The following is a 16,825-nucleotide window of genomic DNA, read 5'->3' as shown; positions in this document are numbered from 1 at the left end:
TTTGTCTCCTCAGGGACTTCGTAAATGTGACATGGCCTCCGCAAACCATTCCTGCTAAACTTGAGCTCCAAAAGCCAAATAGCGCTCTTTCCCTTCTCATCCCTGCCGTGTCTCCAAACAACCGTTTATTACCACATGTGGGGTATTGTTTTACTCGGGAGAGATTGGTTTACAAATTTTACGGTGCTTTTTCTCCTTCAGTCCTTGTGGAAATGAGAAAAAATTAGCTAAACCTACATTTTCTTTAAAAAAATTTAGATTGTCATTTTCAGGGCCTATTTCCAATAATTTATGCAAAAAACCTGTTGGGTCAAAACGCTCACTATACCCCTAGATAATTTCCTCAATGGGTGTAGTTTCCAAAATGGGGTCACTTGTGGGGGGTTTCCACTGTTTTGTCCCCTCAGGGGCTTTGTAAATGTGATATGGCCTCCGCAAACCATTCCTGCTAAACTTGAGCTCCAAAAGCCAAATAGCGCTCTTTCCCTTCTCAGCCCTGCTGTGTCTCCAAACAACCGTTTATTACCACATGTGGGGTATTGTTTTACTCGGGAGAAATTGCTTTACAAATTTTACGGTGCTTTTTCTCCTTTGGTCCTTGTGGAAATGAGAAAAAAAATCGCTAAACCTACATTTTCTTTGAAGAAATGTTGATTTTAATTTTCACGGCCTACTTCCAATAATTTCTGTAAAAAACCTGTGCGGTCAAAATGCTCACTATACCCCTAGATCATTTCCTTGAGGTGTATAGTTTCCCAGATGGGGTCACTTTTGGGGGATTTTGACTGTTTTGGCACCACAAGAGCCCTTCAAACCTGACATGATGCCTAAAATTAATTCTAACAAAAATAAGGCCCCAAAATCCACCAGGTGCTCTTTTGCTTCTGAGGCCGGTGCTTCATTCCAGTAGCACGCTACGGCCACATGTGGGATATTTCCTAAAACTGCAGAAACTGGGCAACAAATATTGAGTTGCATTTCTCTGGTAAAACCTTCTGTGTTATAAAAAAAATTGTACTAAAAATTATTTCTGCAAAAAAATATGAAATTTGTAAATTTCACCTCTACGTTGCTTTAATTCCTGTGACATGTGTAAAGGGTTAAGACATTTTCTAAATGCTGTTTTGAATACTTTGAGGGGTGAAGTTTTTAAAATGGGGTGACTTTTTTGGGGTTTCTAATATATAAGGCCCTCAAAGCCACTTCACAACTGAACTGGCCCCTGTAAAAATGGCCTTTTGAAATTTTCGTGAAAATGTGAGAAATTGCTGCTAAAGTTCTAAGCCTTGTGAGGTCATAGAAAAATAAAAGGATGTTCAAAAAACGATGCCAATCTAAAGTAGACATATGGGGGATGTTAATTAGCAACAATTTTGTGTGGTATAACTGCCTGTCTTACAAGCAGATACATTTAAATTGAGAAAAATGCTAATTTTTGCAATTTTTCGCTAAATTTTGGTGTTTTTTACAATTAAATACTGAACATATCGAGCAAATTTTGCCAGTAACTTAAAGTCCAATGTGTCACGAGAAAACAATCTCAGAATCGCTTGGATAGGTAAAAGCATTCCGGAGTTATTACCACATAAAGTGACACGTCAGATTTGAAAAATGAGGCTCGGTCAGGAACGTCAAAAGTGGCCAAAGAGGGAAGGGGTTAAATACATCACAACTCGGCTTTTAATGATAGTCATAAAATGTTTTCTTTTGCAGTTCAAATCTTCCTCCCAAAAAATCAAGTAAAAATAAATAAATTATAGCAAACAGTTGTAGAGGCATGGCATGTAACCCCTGGGGTACAGAGAGACTAGGTTCTCAACCTGTACATAGCATACCTTGTCTTCTAGGGAAATGTATGCTGTACATAGGCACCATACTATGTGCATATGCAGTGCCTACAGATCGTTAACTCTTTAGTGACCAGCCTATTTAGGGCCTTGAAGGGGGTTGTACTTGAATCAAGAGTTGTGGGAGGTGGTTGAAACATCTGTATATAGCCAGCTTACGTTTTTGTGAACCTTATGACGACATTTATTCTCTTGAAACCTTATTAGGCTGTGGTCACACATTACCGAAATATTTATCGGATTAACTTCTGGTAATCAAAACCCATATATTACTAACATTAACTGGTTGGCGACCGCCCGCAGTTCACGTCCTTATATTTCGTGCCATGGTATATCTATAGCCCAGGCTTTTGCTGAATGTTGGGTTCATGTCGGGAACCCTGGAGAGGTTTCCACTGCTGGTTTCACATACACAGCACACACTGTATAGAACAGAGGCAGCAGAAGCGGCGCTGCCTCTATTGGTCTCGGTGAGTATGTGACTGGTCACATGATCGCCAGAATGGCCTTTAGTGGGAGGTTGCTGCTGGGTCTAACTACACCCAGCACAGCCATAATAGTGACAACTGTCACATGGCTGATTTCCACTGTAACAGTGGAAAAATATAGTGTAAAAAAAAATTAACTAATAATAATAATAATTTCCCTCTCTTTTCTGACTTTTGAGGGACAGACCATAATAATAAAAAACGTAAGTAAAAAGCAAAACAAAAATAAATGAAATAAAAAATACACATGAAATGCACCCTCCTCGTACCGCCAGCCCCGACCCAGTTACCCTGAAATAGACTTGTAATTTATTCAAAATTTACAGTAGATAATGACAATCAAAAATAAAAGTCTATTGTTGGATAACCCTATATTATTAACAGAAAAAAATAGCTAGAAAGTAAAAAAGTATATACTTTTTTTTACTAGTGTTTTTCAAACTATAAGCCTAAAAATTAAAAATAAGAGCTAAAAAATTTTGAAAAAATAAAAATGAGAAAAAAAGGTGTTTAACGAACGCATGCTAAAATTGGCTAAACAGTGTCTAGTCCTAAAGGTTTAAAATAACCCAGTCCTGAAACTAAGATTGAGCTAAAGGATGCTCCTCTTATATACTGTTAATTGCCCTTCATAAAATATTGCTGTTTCCCCTTTAATATCTTTCTTACTCTGCACCGCTGTTCCCTGAATGCTGGGTTAAAATAACCAAAATATCCTTCTATTATTATCACTATTAATAAGAATCAGAATATTCAGCTCATGTAAAGCCACCCAATGTTAAAAGACAGTGAGTAGATGGTAAGGGGTTAAGAATTAGACTGTCATTAGACTCGTTTGCTGCGGTGGTCCAGGGATTAATAGTTAAGAAATTCAGTCAGTTTGGCCAAATGTTGAGCCAAGCTTGTCATTTATACAATGAAGCAAGCGCTAGTCAGTGGCTGGAATGTCGGGGCCTGGCAGCCACAAGATATTTGCGCAGAAGAGCTCCCAGCTGGATAACAACAGCAGTGGAAATTTCTGCTATGAATGATGGACTTTCAATGCACAGCCAAAATTTTGTTTTAATTTGGCAGCAGATTACTAAAGAATAAACTGATAGGGAACAAGCCATCCATTTTCCTGTAGCTGGCTGATGACAGAGATTAAAGGCATACAGTCGGCTGTGTGTGGTAGTAACCTGGTAATGCTACGGGCAGTGAGATACCGACAAAAAAAGGGTTATGCAGGAGAATATGCTGCAGATTTTTTTCAACCCCGGATTGTTCTGCGAATTCACAGCAAATATTCGACATTATAAGAAAACTTCAGATTTAAAAATCCACAGCATGCTTCAAAATCTGCTGTGTGTGTGTGAATATGGCCTAATGGGCCTGGACATGCTGAACAATAACCATGAGAGGGCACAGCTGGTTTAGAACCATAGAACACATGCAATTTAAGCCTCATGCATTAAACCTGTTCTAATAAAAAGTGACCAGTGTTGTCAAAAATAAAACAAGATTACGCAGTAAGGCCCCATGCACACGACCGTAAAAAAAACTCTGTAATTGCGGACCGCAATACGGTCCGCATTTACGAACCCGCCCGGTTCTATTGGCCGTGGACACCTTTTCGTAACGCTACGGATAGGTGTCCATGCCGTAGAACCATGCCGGAAAATATGGAGCATGTCCTACTTTTCCGATTTTACGGGCCGTGCTCCCATACTTTGTATGGGAGCACAACATGAAAATGCAATCGCGGCCGTGTGCATGAGGCCTGAAAGTGGCCATACGCATGAGACAGCGCAAAGCTGGTTCTTCCAACTCCACCATTAATATGCATGCTCGGCTATTCATTTCAATGGAGAGAAGGGAATAAACTGCTGCCAGACTTCTCTGGAAGCACCTCATCTCCTACAGGAACGGGCATGTTGAAATCCACCATGCCCGATCCTTCTTTTCCCCAATATCTGCCAATGAGGGAGAGACAGGAGGCCCTCATACACATTAGAGCGTCAGCCAATCCCTCTGAAATTGTCTGGTTTTATCTAATGTTTTTTGGCTGTTTAATTTTTTCTTAAAAGGCAGTTAAACCTAAAATTAACGGGCTCTCAATCATAAAAATATCTACCAAAAAGTGTCCATTGTTACCCATAGCAACCAATCAAAATCTATGACTTTTTCAGGGCAGGATTAGAAATAAAAGAAGTGTTCTGATTGGTTGCAATGGGCAACATTGACAGTTTTTATTATGCGGGAGGGTTAAGTTGTCTCATGTACATGAAAAGCTAATGATTATATTGATTATGTCTATGAAAACTTTTTAAGGAGCCAATTCAGAATTGAATATAAGATAGATTTGTGACAGAAAAATCCTGTTCAGCAATTCATTTCATGCTCACTTTACTCAGCCATTCCCCTGACTGACTGCTAAAGTAGAACCGTACTTCCATTACCAGGGGTTACATTTTGCCCACAGCTAAATTTCACCTTTTGGAAGGCCACAGTCTAAATTGGAGTATTTTTGTTTTTTCTTTTTGTATATATATTATTTTTTTTTTCGTTTTGCGGGACAAATTTGACATGTTTTTTGGTAGTAATATTATAATCGTATAAGCTTTATATAGGGGATGCTAAAAAAAATAAAAAAATTTCCTCATTCCCTAGCTCTTGTGTCATCTTCATATGACTATAAAGCACTCATGTACAGAAAGTTTTTTAACAACGGTATAGAAGCAAATGGAGGTTATTGTTCTTGCATTTCTTTATATGGCGATCACAGATAACAGAGATCTTACAGCGACTACCTGTTAGATCACTATTTCCACGAATTCAGGTATGACACAGATTTTGTCTCCCTTGCTTTTTCCCTGCCCACTGTGATTCTGGAAAACATGTGACTTCTGTATGATGTCATGTGTTTCAATAGAAACCACCCAAATGCTGTTCAATTTGCTGCCATATTAGTAGGATCAGTTGTCAGAGCAACAAACAAATCTCTTAAATGGCAGCCTTCCATAGTGCACAATCTGTCATCATACAGGCAATGTATAATAAAGTTCCAGGAGAATATGCTGCTAGGATGTGAAAAATAGGGTAACATTTTTTTACATGCATGGCATGTACCGTAAGTCTTTTTCTCAAACGGGTTGTCTTATTAGGCATATGTAAATGTCTGATTGACGTGCACGGTTTTTCTGAGACGTATGCTAGATAATGAACCCATGAAGTGGCACACTGGTTATTAACATCGCTAAAGGTCTTGAATTCTAACTTTATGAGAGTTTGCCCCTTGGTTTCCATCGAGGCATTGTCCATAGACATCTTAAGGGTGGTACAGTCACATTCAGATGTGAAGCTTTTTGTGCTATTTTTTCCTTTATTTTTTCTAACTGAACGTTATGGTGAAATATTGAACACACTACAAAAAATGTGGTTTTTAGGACGTAATTTAAAGTTCATTGGTAGTTTTTCCAAATTAAAGCAAGGTTGGTTTGGTATTTTTTTCAGACAGTTGCTGGCATTTATCTTCCTCAGACTTCCATAGGTTTTCCTATTTTGCCTGATCCAAAAAACGCATGTGTCAAAGTATATTGGGGTTTTTTATGGCGTTTTTTTTGTGTGCCTGTTTTTCAGAATAAATTATGTTTTGCAAAGAGGGATCTTTGAATTACATGATTTGCAATGTGAAAAACAACGCGTAAAAATGCAGATACTAAAACATACTATTTTGAAAAAATACGCATGTACCAATAGCAATAAGAGCTGAGGATTTTTAGATGTGTTTTTTGTTGTAAAAAAAAAAAAGATGATACACTAAAAGTGTGTGTGTGTGTGTGTGTGTGTGTGTGTGTGTGTGTCCGTGTGTGTGTCCGTGTCCGTGTCCTAAATCGGTTTCTTATAGAATTGTCTCTATATGAGTCGTCATGACATTTTACTGTAAGCATCACTTGGAGTAGTGATTACATGTTACATATCCTGTAAGAACCAGGTTAACTCTGGTTAGATAATAGGTAAAGTTTTTGTTTGTTTTTTAGCTGTGTTTTTTCATCACGCGTCATTAATACTGCATAGGGTTGTAGATAAAAGTTCATCTGTATTGTTACATGTGATGGAGCCACAGGAAAATGATACTGCAAGTCCTGTGCTCTGTCCATGGTACTGACATAGATGATCATTTTAATAGGGACAATGAATTCAGATGACTTGAAATAATATATAGCCGTATTGATAAGTTATGTTATTAAAAATGCAAATCTCATTGTGATAGTGGACTGGGTTCATATGTCGTGGTCTAAATTCTTTTTGTGCCGTGAATCGCGCCAAAACTGTGACTGTTGCGGCCGTGAGGAGATCATCGCTGTCAATTGGTATACAATGAGAAAACAACGTTATCACAGCAGTAAATCGCAATTTGACCCGCAGCACCTTTTAAGGTCCGTTACCATCTGTTTTTATTTTGTCCTTTGATTTTTAATAAAAGGAATGAAGATGCATACGTGGAATACAAACTACAATATGACATTGGTAATAAAACATTCACATTACTTTAGAAGTTTCCACAGGGCATTTCATCAGACAGGGAAGTGACGCAGAACATACTGTGAAGAAATGCCTAGCCGACACTTCTAAAGTAATACAGTAATAAAAGCAATGCCTCTACTTCTAGAGTTATTAAAACGTAATTTTCTAAGATGCATTTTATTATTCAATGTCTCTCTAGCCCCTGTATGAAGGGGTTTTAGGGGGCTCAACAGCGTTGACAGGTTCCCTTTAAACATATTGTAGTTGTTTCACCTCCGGGCGTACTCTGTACACGTTTCTTATTGCTAAACATAAAAATAGATAGTTGTTCGTATACTGTATATGGGACTCGGCTCCATGCGCGCGACCGCAATTACGGACCCATTCACTTCTATTGTCCACGGACACCTTCCCGTATATTTACGGTAAGGTGTCTGTGCCGTAGAAACCTATAAAAAATAGGACATGTCCTATTTTTTTATTTTACGGACGATGCTCCCATACTTTTTAATGGGAGCACGGTCCACAAATGCGGACGACTCTCTGCGCCGTGCCCGTAATCATGGAGCGTGGTTACAGACACGGTCGTGTGCATGGGGCCTAAGAATGAGAATTAATGTTATTGTATTTTACTGCCGGTATTGAGGATTGAGTCACAAGTCCATTCCAGGTGCATGGATGATCCTCTGAGTAACAAGTCACGGGGATTATTCTACATAGATTAACGTGACTCATAGAAGTTTCTAAGCGCTTTGACTGTCTGCAGTCTGGGATTTGCTGTATATAGTCCTTTTTATTTTGGTTCTTATAAATATTTTTTGTCTGCTTACCGATTTTTTTATTATTATTTTTTTTGCACTGGTCTAATTTTTAAAATTGATAAGTTGTCAGAAAAACAATTTTTTTCCCCACAATTATTTAAGTTTGTTGCCAGAATCATCATAAGCAGAATTTGTCAAAGTTTTGATCTTGTTATCTCTGTTCTTCAAAACTTATATAAGTTGCTTATATGTTTAGGACATGTGCTGGGCTAAAATAATGATAAAAAGCCTCTCCATTTGTCTTTGTAGGGAGAACGTTTGAGGGCAGGAGTTACAAATGATGCGTTTCATAACATACAGACCGGTAGATAATTTATTTTATCTGAGACTAAACACTTGTATTGTGCACTGCTCTGGTTTCCATCACTAGTGAGAGATCTATTTTATGTTATGTGTCTGTTTACATGTTTATACTCTTGTATATTCATAATAAAATGTCTTGCCAAGTCGCTTAGCATAGGCAAAAATAACTAAATACTAGTTTAAGGAATGAATCTTTCTAGACAAGCGCGGAATTGTTGCCGTCTTTTCTTTTGATGGTTAGTCAGAGATTTGCTTGTACTGCTGGTGAGTTATGATGCATTTAAACCTGGTGGTAAATAGTGAGGCAGAGATGAATCTGGGGTGTCTCGCCAACTAAGAAAGAATGGTATTTTTGCATCTCAAAGGCTGCTGACTATTTCAGGCCCGTTAGTAAGTGATCACAGTACAGCCGGGACTGGTCTCATTACTCAGCACTAAGGGGATGGTGACTTGTTTGTATCAACATCCAAACAACTTCATATAATAGCTATTGATTTGTCAGAGAACTGGCAGTGATGCGATCTTCCCGATAAGGCTTCTCCCTCCGCCTTCCTTATTAGAACAGTTTTTAGAAATACAGCCAATAACTATAGAAGAGGATATAGCAGTCACATTAATAACAATAATGGTAAATAATACTGTCCAATTCTCTATTTGTTTGTATCAGCAAGACTGATAGGCAGAATACTGCTCAAACCGCTTAGAGCAAATGTGACAATTTAGAATGACAGCTTCCTCTTGGTAGATCCCATAGATCTTTGATCTGTCCGGATATACTCAAGTTTGTCATTTTTCGTTTCCAAAATACAAAAACATTAAGCGCTCAATAGTGCCATAAATCCGGGATGAATAGCATGCAAAACAATACGATTTTGCTTACCAGAGTTCGTTGTGCAGTGACCAGGTACAACACTGTGTAACATGTAAAAAGTGGAATATATCCAAACGATGGGATAAGTACCCCAACCAGCGGGCCTCTAGTTTCGGGGCCACTAAACAAATAATTTAAGTGGTAAAGTAAAAGCAGGAATCCAACGGGCGCTGCCACATCAAGTAAGGGAAAATTTATTTAAAAAAATACACGTTTTGAGACCGCCCCAGTCCCTTCATCAGGTAGAATTGACTTATTTTCATTACTACTAATTGGTAACAATGTAAAAGTTTATAAAAAAATATATATTTCTTTTGTTATACACTTTTACACTGTTACAATTGGTATACTTTTGACTGCACGGTACCAATTGGTGGTAATGAAAATTAGTCATTTCCGGAGCGGTCTTGAAACGCGTTGTATTTTAACAAATATTCAAATTTTATAGTCTTACTTAATGGCGGCAGCTCCCCGCTGGATTCCTGCTTTTTCTTTCCCCTGATATTTTTCTTTTCCTAGCACTGTACAGATGTATGCCTTCCTTGGTTTCTTAGGCCAGGTTATTTTGCTGTAGAATTCCTATGGATTCACTCTTTATAGCATGTTTTTCATAATGAGCCTTATTTATACTTGAGGAATTTTATACCAATAATAAGAATGATAACATCTTTACTAAGATGTACTCATAAAAATGTAATATTAGTAGGAGATTGATCCATTTTACTTAAATTTCAATGGCTGTAATATTGTGGTTTGCGAGAAATCTCCACAGTTGACAAACATTAAACGTACATTATAGTTTTACACAAAGGGAAGCCGATAATCTAAATATATTACTAGGAGTAATTTCTAGGCAACGTGGCAGATTAATCAATGTATGTATGCTAGTTTTCTGGCGTAAATACATTAAAAGATCTGGCATTCAGGCCAAAGGTCATAGGTGTTAAACCCTGCAATACTTTTTTCTGACATGTCAAATAGTGTAAGTAAACGTGTGCCACGTTTATCAGGTTTCTCAACCTAAGGCTACATTCACACGACAGTGAAAAAAAATGGCCATTAAAAACTGATCGACTGAGTTTTTGATGGTTGTTTTGCATCAGTGTGTCTCCAAATTTTCATCCATTTCCAGTCCGTCTGTCCGTTTTTAATGGCCATTTATCATCCGTTTGCCATCCGTTTTTCATGGCTGTTAAAAAAAACGGATTTCATTTGTCAGGGTTTTTTTTGTCAAAACCCCCTGAAACCTCCACAGTGCCCATGTAGATAGTGCTGCAATGCCCCTGTTGATAGTGCCCACATAGTGCCACAGTTCCCACTGTAGATAGTGCCGTCGTGCCCACATATAAAGTGCCATGTAGATAGCGCCACACACAGTACTCATGTAGATAGAGCCACAGTGTCTCTTCTAGACAGTGCCCATATAGTGCCACAGCCCCCTTGAAGATAGCGCCACACCCCCCTAGATAGTACCACACACACCCCCTGTAGATAGCACCACACACCCCCTGTAGATAGAACACCATTGGGGCTCCCTCTGGGAGCGGAATCCCAAGCCAGAGCGCTGCCTATGCTCTGGCCGGGGATTCCGCTCCTGGAGGGGCCACTGATGTCACTGTCCATATATGGATAGTGACGCCAGGGGCTCCTCCAGGAGCAGAATCCCCGGCCTGTCTCGGGAAAGCCCGTGACTTCACTGTCCATATATAGCGTCACTGGACATATATGGATATGTACGTCAAGTGTTTTCCCAGGACAGGAGTCCCCAGCCAGAGAGCTTGCGATGCTCTGGCCGGGGACACCATAGTTGAAAGCCCTGGCATCACTGTCCATATATGGACAGAGACGTCACGGGCTTCCCCAGGCTGAGCGCTTAAAGTAGCGATATCCCTGGGCAGTCCACTTGTGAGGGCAAGGATCAGTTTTTAATGGCCGTCACAAGGATTGATTCCTGAAAAAAGGCCATTAAAAACTGATCCGTTGAGTTCTATGGGGGCTGTCGGGCCATGAAAACCGCCAAAAATTGGACATGTCCTATTTTTTGATGGACAGTATTCACGGGAGCTTTTAAAAAAACAAAACGGCCATGTGAATACAGCCATAGAACTACATTGTTCTTAAAACGACCGTGTGACGGACGTAAAAAAAAAGGTCTGCCACAAGGCCGTTTTTCCCTGTCATGTGAATGTAGCCTAACTGGTGTTGTTTTAATATAGTACATGATACACCGGTGGAGAGAATGGAGCACCACTAGGGCTGTTACTATATCTGCCGAAATCCCTCGTTTATCAAAACAATTTGACCCTACAATTTGGCTTTGTTGCCCATACCAGCCAATTAAAGCTTATCTTTTATTTCTAAACTTGCCCTGGAAAAATTAAAGCTGCACTCTGATTGGTTGCTATGGGCAACTAGGCTAGTGTACTGCTAGACCGTTTTGATAACTCTGCATTGTCTAACGTTTAGACTAGGATCGCCCTAGCAGGTTTTTTTTTCTTTAGCATTCTGTTAAAAAAAAAATCTGATCATTATGGATCTATTAATTTCTTTGGGACTCAAACTGATACCAAAATGCATCAGCCTACATCAGTTCTATCACCAGTATTTTTATTTACACGATCTGTCATTATCATCTCATTTTTGGTGGATCTGTCACTGTACAATGCTGCCCTGTTTAAGGGCAGCATACAATGGGCACAGTTCTGCTCTACTATTATTCTTTACAGAGCCAAAAAATACGGTGTCGTTTGGCTAATAACAGTTGAGCTGCTCCATTCACGAGTGGAGCGCTCCCCCGCCTCTCCTCACCAGAGACTGATGGCTGCCATGTACCGGCATACTAATAGTAGAGAGGACCTGTCCCCAGACTATGCTGTCCTTAAACAGTACAGCAAAGTATGGTGACATCTGCTTTAAGGTCAGTGGTTGGTGGCTCGAAAAACAAATTTAGTCTGATATAATGATATCTTCAGCTGCAAAGAAATATATCGCAATCACCACCCCCCCCCCCCCCCCCCCCCCACCAAAAAAAAAATAACGCAAACCAAGCCTTTATAAAGCAATATAAGCTTTTAAGTTAAAATAAGTGATCCTTGTGTGTATTAATTCTCTTTATAGGTCAAAAATGAGGCCTGTACTGGCAAGGGTCTGTGACCCAGTGTGATAGTAAATAAAAGATTTCAGGTGAATAATATCATTGTATAAAACATGTTTTTCAAGGAAGTCTTCACCAGCGGAGGCACAGAAGCAGAGAACATCCTAGGGATTACAGGGCACAATCTTTGGCAGAGTCTCAATGAGTAATAGGATTGAAAAACCTTCATGTCATTCCAAGGTTTGCTCCGGAAAACTTCCCAAACCGCTGAGGATATTTGCTGTAAGCAGGTTAAACCTTCAATGAAGAAATAGGATTTGGCATAAAAGCTATGTTTTAAAGAGCTGTGTGCACTGTTCATTGTTTGTAGAAGTACAAAAAAGGAAATCCAAAATCTTTGTGGTTTTTTGATTTAATACTCCGTCTACAGTATATAAGTGAAAACTATCTTGATATTAATGTAGAGTTGAATTGACTAGTAAGGAGATTGGTTGTAGAGATTTGAGTGTGGAAGAAAGGAATTGCTATTATTAAAGGGGACGTTCAGTCAAAATGACATATGTCATTCATACATGTAAGTAGATCACATTGGTGAAGTGTGCGATCTCAGACCAGGACGAAAGAGCTCCATAGAGCTCTCTATCATCCCCTTTGGCATGGCTCAGAGATTGCTGGTACTGAAAATATAACACCGCATTCTAAGAAAATAATGATTCAAATCAGTGACAGTGACCTAGAATAATTGCATTAACAGCAACATTTTTGGGAAATTTATATTACGATTCCCTAAGGCTTGGTTCACACTGAGTTTTTTCAGGAGGAAAATCTGCCTCAAAATTCTGTTTGGAATTTTGAGGCAGATTTTGCTCTGCCTGTATGCCGATTTCTGCAGGGTTTTTCGCCCGCGGCCATTGAGCGCCACAGACATAAAACGCAGCGAAATACGCTTTCTTTGCCTCCCATTGATGTCAATGGGAGGTCAGAGGAGTAAACGCCCGAAAATAGGGCATGTCCCTTCTTTTCCCGCGAGCCGGTTTTTCCTCTCGCGGGAAAAAAGCACCTCAGTCTCCCATTGAAATCAATGGGAGCCATTTTCGGACGTTTTTTGGCGCGTTTGATTAAATGGAAATTGTCAAAGAGGCAATGAAAGATTGGACTGTTTTTTATTTTAAAAAGCAATAAAATATCTGACAGTGCGGTGTGTTTTTAAACAGGCTGTTTATTACTTTGCCAGCGCTGTTAATATATCAGTTGATATACTGAATTGGATGAATGTACTGTAGATATGGTCCAAGCTAAATTAAATAAAATAAATGTGCACAAGGCCCTGGGACCAGATGGGTTACACCCTAGAGTTCTTAAAGAGCTTAGTTCAGTTATTTCTGTCCCCCTTTTCATAATATTCAGTGATTCTCTAGTGACTGGTATAGTGCCAAGGGACTGGCGCAGGGCAAATGTGCCTATTTTCAAAAAGGGCTCTAGGTCTTCGCCGGGTAATTATAGACCAGTAAGCTTAACATCCATCGTGGGGAAAATGTTTGAGGGACTATATAAAGGATTATGTGACAAAAAATAGTATTATAAGTGACAGCCAGCACGGTTTTACTAATGACAGAAGTTTTCAAACTAACCTGATCTGTTTTTATGAAGAGGTGAGCAGAAGCCTAGACAGAGGGGCCGCTGTGGATATAGTGTTTTTGGACTTTGCAAAGGCATTTGACACTGTCCCTCATAGACGTCTAATGGGTAAATTAAGGACTATAGGTTTAGAAAATATAGTTTGTAATTGGATTGAGAATTGGCTCAAGAACCGTATCCAGAGAGTTGTGGTCAATGATTCCTACTCTGAATGGTCCCCGGTTATACGTGGTGTACCACAGGGTTCCGTGCTGGGACCACTATTATTCAACTTATTTATTAATGATATAGAGGAAGGGATTAATAGCACTATTTCTATTTTTGCAGATGACACGAAGCTATGTAATATAGTTCAGTCTATGGAAGATGTTCGTGAATTGCAAGCGGATTTAAACAAACTAAGTGTTTGGGCATCCAGTTGGCAAATGGAGTTTAATGTAGATATATGTAAAGTTATGAATCTGGGTACCAACAACCTGCATGCATCATATGTCCTAGGGGGAGCTACACTGGGGGAGTCACTTGTTGAGAAGGATCTGGGTGTACTTGTAAATCATAAACTAAATAACAGCATGCAATGTCAATCAGCTGCTTCAAAGGCTAGCAGGATATTGTCGTGTATTAAAAGAGGCATGGACTCGCGGGACAGGGATGTAATATTACCACTTTACAAAGCATTAGTGAGGCCTCATCTAGAATATGCAGTTCAGTTCTGGGCTCCAGTTCATAGAAAGGATGCCCTGGATTTGGAAAAAATACAAAGAAGAGCAACAAAGCTAATAAGGGTCATGGAGAATCTAAGTTATGAGGAAAGATTAAAAGAATTAAACCTATTTAGCCTTGAAAAAAAGACGACTAAGGGGGGACATGATTAATTTATATAAATATATGAATGGTGCATACAAAAAATAGGGTGAAATCCTATTTCTTGTAAAACCCCCTCAAAAAACAAGGGGGTACTCCCTCCGTTTGAAGGAAAAAAGGTTCAACCTGCAGAGGCGACAAGCCTTCTTTACTGTGAAAACGGTGAATCTATGGAATAGTCTACCGCAGGAGCTGGTCACAGCAGGGACAGTAGATGGCTTTAAAAAAGGCTTAGATAATTTCCTAGAACAAAAAAGTATTAGCTCCTATGTGTAGAAATTTTTTACTTCCCTTTTCCCGTCCCTTGGTTGAACTTGATGGACATGTGTCTTTTTTCAGCCGTACTAACTATGTAACTATGTAATTACCACCGGCTACCATTCGTTTACCATAGATATATATGTTGCTGTCACTTTCACATTAGTAATTGTTTCTTGGCGTTAAAGAGCTTGAATGGGATCGGATTCAGTCCTAGGAGACCTCAGAGTGTCACACACAACTTTTCATGCCAATTGGGGTACTTTTGATTCACAACTAATCTGACGGCTGGTTCGACCGAATCGTGTCCGAAAAATTCGCTCATCTCTATTCCTGATGTCTCTTGCCCCACAGAAACTTTTTGAAGCTGACTTCCTTCCCCTGGATAGGGTGAGATAGCTTTCTTTGACTTGTATCTTAAAGGGATTGTCATATGAGGACAACCTCTAAATGGGGTGACATTTATCTCTAAGTTTTGACACATCTGTTTTGGAAGATGTTGATGCTGATCTACAAAGCTAGAAAAATTCTTGTCATATTTATATGTTGTTTTAGGGAAAATAAATAAGATATTGGACTTATCCCATGGATTAGGAGGGTCCATCACAAAGGGTTATTGTTGCACCTAGTTTGTAAAAAAAAAATATATATTTTAAGAGGCATATGATATTTTTGTGGTAGAAATGTTTTTTTTGTCTTCACACACATATATAGATATGACAGGAGGTTGGTATAAAAATAGTTTTGTGTGGTAGCACGGACATTGGACTTCATTTATCAAAACTGTCTAAGAGAATTGTTGCAACCAATCAGAACTCCGCTTTAATTTTTTTAAACTGCTCTAGAAAAGTGAAAGCTGCATTCTGATTGGTTGCGATGGGCATTTTTTCTGTTATACCGTTTTCATTAATCCTTTAATGACCAGCCTATTTTAAACCTTAATGACCAAGCTATTTTTTACATTTTTCCATCGTCACATTCAAAGAGCTATAACTTTTTTTATTTTTGTGTGGACATAGCTGTATAAGGACTTGTTTTTTGCGGGACAAGTTGTTTTTTTTAATAGCACCATTTTGGGGCACATATAACTTATTGATTAACTTTTATTAACTTTTTTTGGGGGGGTAATAGAAAAAGAGAAAGCAATTTCACCACAATTTTTTCGTCCTAAATTCATGCCGTTTACCGTGTGGTATAAATAACACAATAACTTTATTCAGCGGGTTGTTACGATTGCAACGATACCAAATTTAAATAGATTTTGAATGTTTTACTACTTTTACACTGTAATAATTCTTTTTTTTTCCAAATGATTTGTTTTTGTGTCTCCATATTTGAAAAGAGATAACTTTTTTTATTTTTCCGCCGATGCCGTTGTATGAGGGCTTTTTTTTTGCGGGACGACTTGTAGTTTTTATTGGTACCATTTTGGAGTACATGCGACTTTTTGATCACTTTTTATCACATTTTGTTTTAAGGCAGGATTCACAGAAAATAAAAAATTTTGCATTTTTCTTTATTTTATTTTTTATAGTGTTCGCCTAGCGGGTTAAATATTGCAATAACTTTATAGTTGGGGTCATTACAGACGAGGCGATACCAAATATGTGTAACTTTTTAACTTTTTTTTTTTTAATAGTAAAGCAGTTTGCAATGGGAACAAGTGTTTTTTTCTGGGTTTTTTTCACTTTTTTAGTTATTAACTTTATTAAACTTTTTGGTTTTCACTTTTGTTTTTTACCAGTCCCACTAGGGGACTTCACTATGCGCTCGTCCGATCGCTATTATAATACTTCAATACTTATGTATTACTGCCTGTCCGTATAAAACGGACAGGCGACTACTAGGCCATGCCTCTGGCATGGCCTAGCAGGCATTAACTGGGGTAGACCTGGGAACTGACACTTAAATTTTTTTATTTTGCCATTTATTAAGTCAAAATGTTGTGTAGGACGGTGGCCATATTACGGATCAGTACATAACACGGCACCCATAGAAGTGCAAATAATAACTATGCGCCACCACATGCTGTATTGTGAAGGCATTCTCCACTAGAAGCATTACTTCTAGTGGGGAATATTTCCGACATTCGGCACCCGATGGACCCTGTACGGCTGCACTTGGTACTGAGGACT

At 38.8% G+C, this 16,825-nt stretch overlaps 1 protein-coding gene across 2 annotated transcripts in view; it reads left to right on the top strand.

The window, feature by feature from the left end:
• Window positions 1–16,825, top strand: part of SCAPER (S-phase cyclin A associated protein in the ER) — a 217,718-nt gene that overhangs the window by 45,124 nt on the left and 155,769 nt on the right. The gene's annotated exons all lie outside the window — the stretch shown is intronic.

Source organism: Rhinoderma darwinii, chromosome 3 (assembly GCF_050947455.1).
Source record: "Rhinoderma darwinii isolate aRhiDar2 chromosome 3, aRhiDar2.hap1, whole genome shotgun sequence".
Classification (NCBI taxonomy): Eukaryota; Metazoa; Chordata; class Amphibia; order Anura; family Rhinodermatidae; genus Rhinoderma; species Rhinoderma darwinii.
Note: the sequence above shows the minus strand (reverse complement) of the source record. Positions and strands in the feature narration are given on the sequence as shown.